The 10,216-nt window shown below is 37.9% G+C and overlaps 1 pseudogene; it reads left to right on the forward strand.

The window, feature by feature from the left end:
- The first annotated feature begins 207 nt into the window (after nucleotides 1-207).
- LOC120521608 lies at nucleotides 208-1,396 on the forward strand (annotated as a pseudogene).
- Nucleotides 1,397-10,216: the final 8,820 nt, after the last annotated feature.

Below are 10,216 nucleotides of genomic sequence, written 5' to 3' on the forward strand. Positions count from 1 at the left end.
TGGGTACGCTATCCATAGGAAGGCATTTACTCTGAAAAACAAAAGTGTAACTCCTGGATCCCTACAAAATTTAAAAGCAAAATGCTGAAAATGAAGGAAAGAAGACAAAGTTTGTTTGTAACCTGTAAATTGGGAAGCATAATACCTTCTTCTTCTGCCACAAAGAGTGGTTATGTTGCATCCCTTGAAACTGACAATCAAATCAAAAAGTGGACATCATTGCAGGAGGTAAACTGTGACTCAGATCAGATTTACCTCCAACATACTGACTTCCTTCATGAGGATACAATTTTTCTATCTCCATCCACACTAAACTCTCCTGTGAAAAATGGTATGCTGAACATTAATGTTGGTGGGAAGACATACAAGATTGCCTACAAAATTGCAGCAAGGTATCCAAAACAAGAATTGGCAGACTTGCCACATATACAGATCAAAGCAGGAAGCTAGACCTGTGTGATGATTACACTGTACAAAACAACGAATATTTCTTTGACAGAGACCCAGATATTTTTCATTATGTTTTTAACTTTTATAGAACTGGAGTTTTATGGATTAAGGATGAATTTTGTCCAAGAAATTTCCTAGAGGAGATAAACTACTGGGGGGTTAGAATCAAAAATAGCCAAAGATGCTGCCGAATTTCATTTGAAGAAAGGCAAGATGAGCTTAATGAGCAGTTAAAGGTTCAGAAAGAACTACAAGCTGAAATTGAAAGAGAAGAAAATGAAGACCTTTTTAAGGACATGAAATATGGTGAAGAGAGGAAGAAGGTATGGAATCTCATGGAGAAACCCTTTTCATCTATCACTGCTAAAATAATGGCTGTTGCCTCAAGTCTCTTTGTGTTAGTATCTCTGGTTGCAATGACGTTAAACACTGTTGAAGAAATGCAATACAAAACTCACTCAGGAAATCCCAGTGGTAAAACCTACCTTGAATATGTTGAAACACTATGTATAGCCTTCTTCACAATAGAATTTCTCTTGAGGCTTTTTTCTACACCAGATATTAATCGATTTGTTAGAAGTGTTTTAAATGCTGTTGACTTAATAGCAATCCTTCCACTTTATCTTCAGATAGTATTAGAGACCTTTGAAATGAAGACTATGGGAGACATGATCATGATATTGAGACAGTTGCTAGGGTGGGTAAAGTTGGACAAGTCCTGAGAATAATGCGATTAATGAGAATCTTTCGGATACTAAAGCTAGCACGTCATTCAACTGGATTACGGGCTTTGGATTTACCCTAAAACAATGTTACCAGCAAGTTGGATGTCTCTTTCTTTTCATAACTGTAGGCATTTTCACATTTTCTGCAATGGTTTATACTGTTGAGCATGATGTTCAGGAAACCAACTTTACCAGCATTCCACACGCTTTGGTGGGCAGCAGTAAGTACAAAATTAGTTGCCTTATTTTTCTTTCAAACAATTTGTAATTCCTGGCAGCATTTATATATATCAGATTATCTGTTGTATATTTTTTTTATTGTGTAGTATTTGAATTTAACATGATACTTGTTTGTGGTTTGCATTTAAGGGCAGCGCTGGGTAGCACTGCTGCCTCGCAATTAGGAGACCCAGGTCTGCTTCCCAGGTCCTCCTGCATGGAGTTTGCATGTTCTCCCCCTGTCTGCATAGGTTTCCTCCGGGTACTCCAGTTTCCTCCCACAGTCCAAAGACATGCAGGTTAGGTGCATTGGCAATTCTAAATTGCCCCAGTGTGTGCTTGATGTGTGTGTGTGTGTGCCCTGCGGTGGGCTGGCGCCCTGCCCAGGGTTTGTTTCCTGCTTTGTGCCCTGTGTTGGCTAGGATTGGCTCCAGCAGACCCCTGTGACCCTGTAGTTAGGATATAGAGGGTTGGATAATGGATGGATGGATAGATGGTTTGCTTTTATATGACTGATGAAACAGGAGAAAATCATGTTTCTGGATGTTGAAATAGATTTTCACCATTTATGAGAAAACAACCACAATAATCAAGCGGTAGTCAGTAAAGTGTATTTATTTTTGCCCTAAGACATTTTCAAAGACATTAACAAAAGTGTAGCTATAGCAACATGTAAGGGTAAAGTTCAATAAGGAAAACTGATTAAGAGTAAGAGTCTGTGTATGAGTACCTTCAGCTCTCAATGTGAAATTATTTTTTATAACTAAGTTCTGATTAGTTTAGATAACTTAAAAATACTTAAAAATGTAATTGTTTTTGTTTTGCACTTATTTGATTATATTTCATAGCACTGTTTTGTCGTCATTTTACAATGTTTAAGCGTGGCACTACCATGTTCTTTAAAATAATGACATACATTGCCAAACAAATTGGCATGTTGTGATGTCAATTGAGTAGGTAGTATGACATCATTACGCCATCACTATTTAAGATGGCAGTGTACATTGTCACATTTACAATCTTTGTTGCATTATAACATTAGTAGGTGGCTTTTGCCCCCTGCTCACTTTGCTCGCCAATCCCTGGGCCTGTGCTATACACTAGCCTCTTTGCGGTTCTGCCGCTCGCGTATGGGGATGCGTGAGTAATTAACCATATTAAAAAACAGTAAAACATAATAATTTGAAAGTAAATTATGTTTCATGTTGCATTAGAGTTATTTGTTGCGCAATATGATTTCATTCTGTTTGGCTTTGAAATTAACATGCAAATACTTTTTAAACTTACACTTTTATTGTAAAACTTCAGTAAAAAAATTTTTTTTGAATTCTATTTTCGTCAATATTGCATTGAATTTTGATTCTGTGTTTGGACTTTCATCATGATAATGCAATGTATAACTGCCCATGAGTGAATTTCGTTTGTTTCTTTCTATTAAATAAAATGAATTCTAATGTTATCTGTGGAAGATGTACTACATTAGCTTTCTTGGATACATCCTTCTTTTTACAGTAATTTGTGCAGTGGAAGACCGGATGGTGTTAATGGTTGTAGATATTCTTCGGGATATTGTAAGTTGATGTTTTCATCTTCCGCATCGATCACCACCAACTGTTTCAGCATAGTCTATTGATACCCATTTAACCAATTTGCTGTGTAACGGATCGACATTTTGGCGTTAATTTATTTTACTTCATGGTTTCTTGGTGCCAGGATTGCCCGTGTACTCGTTTTTTCTGTTGATAACCCTTCGTGATGAAATTCTTTAATAAGATTTGGATATAATATGTCTTCTTTAATTGGTAACTTAAAGTGAGGAAAACGTTAAAATTTATACGCGCTGAGAGAGCAGGAAGTGTTTGTGTCAAAAGCATTCACACAAATGAGAGGTAAGAGGACCATGTCCATGGTTGAAATGGTTGACAGGAGGGTGTGACTTGAAAAAATCTCATGGCAAAAGTCTTGTCTTGTCGCAAGATTTTTTTTTATAATAGAGAGATATAACTCTTAGATAACTAGGGAAAATATTTTTTGTTGTTTTTCTCATACTGTATTTGGGTTATGACCTCTGCTTCTTCCTTTGGCCCTTCATTTCTTGGTCAAAATATTTTTTTCAGAGTTGGTGGTTTACTAAGTTTTATCAAGCATTAAAAAACCAAAATGCAACAAAACTTAAAAATAAAATAATGAACACAAACACACCATGCATATACAATGCATATTTAAATATCTATTTTTTAAATGAGGTTCTTAAAGATTCCAAATAATAATAAATAAATGTTATTAGAAATGAATACTTGAATTGATAAATATTGATAAGTTCATTGAAAATATGGATTTATTAAGTTAAAGGGACCTGGAAAATGGAAAGATAAAAACTAAATTTCAGCCTAAACATATAATACAGAAAATCAATAAAACTTTCATTTTTAAGAGAAAACCAGTCTGCACTCGGGCAAGAGGCCACTTTTCTAATTTCTTATCATCTGCAGACCACTCACATGTAATACAGCAATGTAATATAGCAATGCCAAAAAACCTTAAGTTGCTTTTATTTCATAGATCACAAGGAGGATGAGTTGATTTAGAAAGGACAGTATGAACAGCAACTTATCTTGGTCAATTGATTTGTGGTGCCAGATAAGGAATAAATTGGTAAAAATAATTAATATCATTTATTTACTTTGTCCTAAACAACTTTTTAATACATTTTTTCAAAGGAGCTCTAACATTTGCAAATAGTTTAACATCCCAGGTTTAACAATTCAATAACCTGTGTAGAAATTGAGTCGCACAGCTAAATTATTAACAAATTTGTTTTTGTTGTTTTTATCTTATAATGGTGACAGGATAAATCTTGTCAAATAACTTGGCGCTAGTCTAGTTTGAAATGTTTAATCTTAACATTTTACTTCTGAATTGCACAGGGCTTTGCTCTAGTGACCGTGTCACTTTTCTTATATTTTTGACATTCTTACAGCTCTCAGTAATCCAATAAATATACCCTTTGCAATACCCATAAATTGACAACCGATTAAAATAGTTTTATGTGAAGTACAATAAACTTAATGCTAAACTTCTTTGCACTTCTGTTAGAGATTTATGCTGTAATGGTGAACATGAATGGTTGTCCATGGCCACTAAAAGTTCAGTTAACATAAAACACTGTCACCAAGACCGCACCCCTGCATGGACTAACGTGGGCTGCAGGGCAATATAGAATTAATCAAGATGTATGAAAACTATTTGTTCATTGTTTTTCAAAAAAATATTCCTGCCCCTAGACTAGCACATCCAGTCCTCTTTAACTTCTTTGCCATTATCCTGAGTTAATTTGTCCACCATAGCTTTCCATATGCCATCATCTCTCACCAAGTTTCACGCAACTTCAGTCAGCAGCAGGAAGTGACAGAGGGCATGGAACAGAAAGTATTAGTACAAAATCATGTCACATCCCATCACAAACAATTAGGTCTTATCTCTTAGTTCAAAAATGCTATAAGCCATATAATATACAATCACTAAAACACAAGGAGGATCAGAGCTAAATCAAAGCACTTAATACCAAATCAACAATGGAGCTGCAGGATACCTTTTAATGCGCTGAGGGCAACAGCTAAGGAACACTGATCTACAACAACAGCTGTAAATTAGTGAAGCATACGTGCATGTGCCCTGTGATGTATGGGGATCCCATGAAGAGATGGTTGCTGTTTTGCATGCTTTTCAAGACTCTGTAAGTTAAAAAAGATAAACGGATGAATGGGGTACATGTGAAGATATTCCAAACATTACTATGACAATAAGTATATATATAGGGACAAATATCTGTTTAAAAAATTTGCATTGGTACAAAATGTCATTTTAAACAACTCAAAATTACCTAATTTTTCGATTAATTTTCCCATGCCATTTATTCCAGTTTACAGTAACAGGGAGTCAGAGTCAGAGCCTTTCCAAAGCATCAGGAGAAAGCTAGAAACCGGACTCAGGTACTAAACAAAATGACCTTCAAGGTATCTCCAAGTGTTAAATTGGCTTGTCATAAATTCTTACAAAAGACATACAGTAACTGAATATAAAACATCATGGTTAAGATAAAGCAAAGAATGTGACACTTTATATTCCCATGTCTGTCTTTGTCTCCAATTAGTGCAAAATTGAAATGCTTTGTTCCCAAATGTTAATTATCTTCTTCTTGTTTCGGCTGCTCCCATTAGGGGTTGCCACAGTGGATCATCTTTTTCCATACCCTCCTGTCCTCTGCATCTTGCTCTGTTACACCCATCAACTGCATGTCCTCTCTTACCACATCCAAAAACCTTCTCTTAGGCCTTCCACTTTTTCTCTTGCCTGACAGCTCTATCTTTAACATCCTTCTCCCAATATACCCAGCATCTCTCCCTCTGCACATGTCCAAACCAATGTAATCTCACCACTCTGACATTGTCTCCAACCTGAGCTGACCCTCTAATGTATTCGCTTCTAATCTTGTTCATCATCATCACATCCAACGCAAATCTTAGCACCTTTAACTCTGGCACCTCCAGCTCTGTCCCCGCTTTCTGGTCAGTGCCAACGCCTCCAACCCATATAACATAGCTGGTCTCACTACTGTCCTGTCACCTTCCTTTCACTCTTGCTGATAGCCGTCTGTCACAAATCACTCCTGACACTCTTCTCCACCCATTCCACCCTATTCTGTACTGTTGATCCCAAGTATTTAAACTCATCGACCTTTAACAACTCTACTCCCTGCATCCTCACCATTCCACTGACCTCCCTCTCATTTACACACATGTATTCTGTCTTGTTCCTACTGACCTTCATTCTCCCTCCTCTAGAGCATATCTCTACCTCTCTAGGGTCTCCTCGCCTGCTCCCTACAAATTACAATGTCATCAGCAAACTTCATAGTCCACGGGGACTCCTGTCTAATCTCGTCTGTCAACCTGTCCATCAACAATGCAAATAAGAAAGGGCTCAGAGCTGATCTCTGATGTAATCCCACATTGAATGCATCCGTCACTCCTACCTCAGTCCTCACCACTGTCAAACTTCCTCGTACATATCCTGTACAACCTCATGTACTTCTCTGTCACTCCAGACTTCCTCATATAATACCACAACTCTTTACGAGGCACCCTGTCATATGCTTCTCCAGGTCCTCAAAGGCACAATGAAACTCCTCCCTGGCCTTCTATACTTCTCGCAACACCCTGGGAGCAAACATTGCATCTGTGGTGCTCTTTCCTGGCATGTAACCATACTGCTGCTCATTAATCATCACCTCCCTTCTTAAACTAACTTCCACTACTCTTTCCCTTAACTTCATGCTGTAGCTGATCAATTGTATCCCCCTGTAGTTACTTAGAGCTCTGCACATCCCCTTATTTTTAAAAATAAGTACCACTTCTTCTCCACTCCCAGGCATCTTTTCACTTTCCAAGATTCCATTATAAAAGTCCACTGCCATCTCTCCTAAACACCTCCATTCTTCCACAGGTATTTCATCTGGACAAACAGCCTTTTCTTTCTTTATCCTCTTCATGGTTGTTTCTTACTTGCTCCTTGCTAACCAGTTGCACTTCCTGATTCACTATCTCCACATCATCCAACCTTCTCTCTCTCTCATTCTCTGCATTCATCAGCCTCTCAAAGTACTCTTTCTATCTGCTCAACATACCCCCTCGCTTGTGAGTACGCTTTCCATGTTTATCCTTTATTACCCTAATCTGCTGCACATCTTTTCCAGCTTGGTCCTCTGTCTAGCCAATCATTGCAGGCCCTTTTCTCCCTCCTTTGTGTCGATCCTCTCACACAACTCATTATACACCTTTTCTTTAGCTTTTGCCACCTCTCTCTTCACCTTGCCAATATATCCTTGTACTCTTGTCTAATTTCTGCATCTCTCTGACTATCCCACTTCTTCTTTGCCATCCTCTTCCTCTGTATACCTCCTGTACTCCACATTCCACCACCAGGTTTCTTTTTCCTCCTTCCTCTGTCCAGATGTCACGCAAGCATCCATCTTGCTGTCACCCTTACTACTTCTGCAACCCTTCCTGCCACCAGTGCCTCTTATCTTTTCCCCTAAACTCAGCCTTACAGTCTCCTTTTCAACTTTGACTATTTTGATCCTTGGCCTGCCCTACCTTCTTTTTCTTCTTCTTGATCTCCAATGTCATCCTACGATGACCATTCTATGCTGCCTAACTATGCTTTCCTGCTACCATTTTGCAGTCTTCAATCTCCTTCAGATTGAACCTCTAGCATGGCATATAATCTACCGTGTATCTTCCTCAACTCTTGAACGGCACCCTATGTTCCTCCCACTTTTAAAATACATATTCACTATAGCCATCCCTATCCTTTTTCCCAAAATCCACTATCATCTGACCTTCTTCATTCCTTTCCTTGACAGCATACCTATCCATCACCTCCTCATCTCCTCTGTTCCCTTCACCAAATGCCCATTAAAACCGCCCAATCACCACTTTCTGTCCTTTGGCTACACTGTCCATCACTTCATTCAACTCACTCCAGATATCTTCTTTCTCATCCATCGTCGACACCCATTTTACGGAGCATATACACTAACAACATTCATCATCACACCTCCAATTTCCAGCTTCATAATCTTACTCTGTCTGACACTTTACCTCCAAAACACTTGACATACTGTTCCTTCAGAATAACTCCTACCCCATTTCTCCTCCAGTCCACACCATGATAGAACAATTTGAATCCACCTGGTCTTATTCCCTTCCATTTAGCCTTGCACACAATATATCAAGCTTCCTTCTTTTATCATATCTCTAACCTAACTCTCCCTTGCCCGTCATATTGCCAAGAATCAAAGTTCCTATCCTCAGTTTCACTCTCTTTACCTTCCACCTCTCCTCCTGCCTCTGGACACATCTCCCTCTTCTGCTCCTTCTTCAGCCAACAGTGCCCAATTTCCTCCAGCATCCTGTTGGCTAACAGTACTGGTGGTGGCTGTTGCTAACCTGGGTTTTATCAGATTCCAGTATGGAAATTTGTATTGTCTGCATATTGATTGGGCAAAATTTTACACTGGATGCCCTTCCTGATATGACCCTCCCCCATTTATCCAGGCTTGGGGCCAGCGCAAAGAAAACACATTGGTTTGTGTATCCGCCGTGGCTGGGTTCCAAATGCTAATTGTCAACCTTATTTAATTTACTGTAATGTTATGATCAACTTTTAAATATGGGAGTTATGACTAATTTATAAATTTCAAGTAGTCTGAGAGAAAGACAATGACAGACCTTTCCTTTCTCTTCCATAATAACACTTTAAGCATTCAAGCTAAATGTAAATCCAGGATACATCTGAATTCTGTCCAGGGCATTTCCTGTGTACATTCTGTACATGTCTAAACAGGTTTTCTCCTGGTACTCTTTCTTTTTCATCCACATTCAACAACATGCCATTTGAGTTAATCATTGATTGTGAATTAGCCCAGGAGATCATGCTTCAGCATGTGAACACGCGTTCTGCAGAGGATAGGCACCCCAAAGTGGTTGCTTCTTTGTTTACAATGCAACTGGGACAAGCAATAGTTCACTGACAACTCCAGTTAAACAAGATACTTAAATGTTTTCTTTTAGAATACATGTGGTGCTATAAACTAATAGGCTTCTGCTCTCTGCATCTTATTGAAAGACTATAACACTTTCACAAAGCCAGTGAACTCACTATACTGGACATAAGACGTCCACTGCTAATTTCTTTGTATTTTAGTAAAATTTTAACACTTACTACTCAATTTTGAATGTTCCATCTGGCCTCAGTTTTCAAGATTACAAATGTTCATTTGTACTTTCACATCTTATATTTTTGGTTAACTTTGACTTTTCTTGAATATACCAAAGCCTTTTTTTTCGATAGTTCTTTTTTCCTATGTACCAATATTATGCTGTCCATCTATAACCCTACTCTCTCCTGCTGCCAGTTTTCTACTAAATGATCCAATAGACATTTACACCTAGAGACCAGTTCACAGAAAAAGTCTTCTTTGGAGATGGTAAAACTCAACACACAATCTATTGTTCTACCTTAAAACAGAGTATACCAAAATAGACTCAAGGTTCCCTGGACACTTTCATTTCACATTTTTAAAATCCCCACTATTTGCCTGAGTCATCTGATAACTTTAAGCCATTTATTTCATCATAACAGAGGAACTGGGCAGGATGGCCTTATGCATTATTTTCATGCTTTCTATCCTATAGTTGCTGCAGTGGTACTACCACACGCCAATTTTTCAGCAAGAAATGTCTCATCATCAGCTTACAAAATCCTCATAATTGCTTAATCCCTATATACTCATGACCTATTTCTTATTGAAGACTGTTACATTATAAGTGATAATACAATGCACTTCATTATACGGGAGGGGAAGTTAGCCTGGTTATCTAGTGCTTAAACAACCTCAGCTCTCACTCAGCTCCCTGATAAAAACATCATGGTATCAAATGTTATATTAATTCAATTTTCTTTCTGCTTCCCGTTAAAGCTAACCACTTAAACAATTATTTCAAATTTCATCCTGTCCAAAGATGATATTTTCTGAGCTATTTGCCATAACATATTTCAGTTTTCAAGTTTGTTTGTTAGAGGTGTTAGCACAATAAAATACATACCTGCCTCTCCTCTACAGCCTAGTGACAGTAATATAGTACACACAACCTATCAAAAAGATGAATATGGCATCATGTATTCAATGCAAAATATACTAGCCAAAAAAATCTAGCTGTATTTATATAATGGGTTAAGGTAACTATTGTTTTTTTTAC

The sequence above is a fragment of the Polypterus senegalus genome, unplaced genomic scaffold (assembly GCF_016835505.1).
Source record: "Polypterus senegalus isolate Bchr_013 unplaced genomic scaffold, ASM1683550v1 scaffold_713, whole genome shotgun sequence".
NCBI classification, from domain to species: domain Eukaryota; kingdom Metazoa; phylum Chordata; class Cladistia; order Polypteriformes; family Polypteridae; genus Polypterus; species Polypterus senegalus.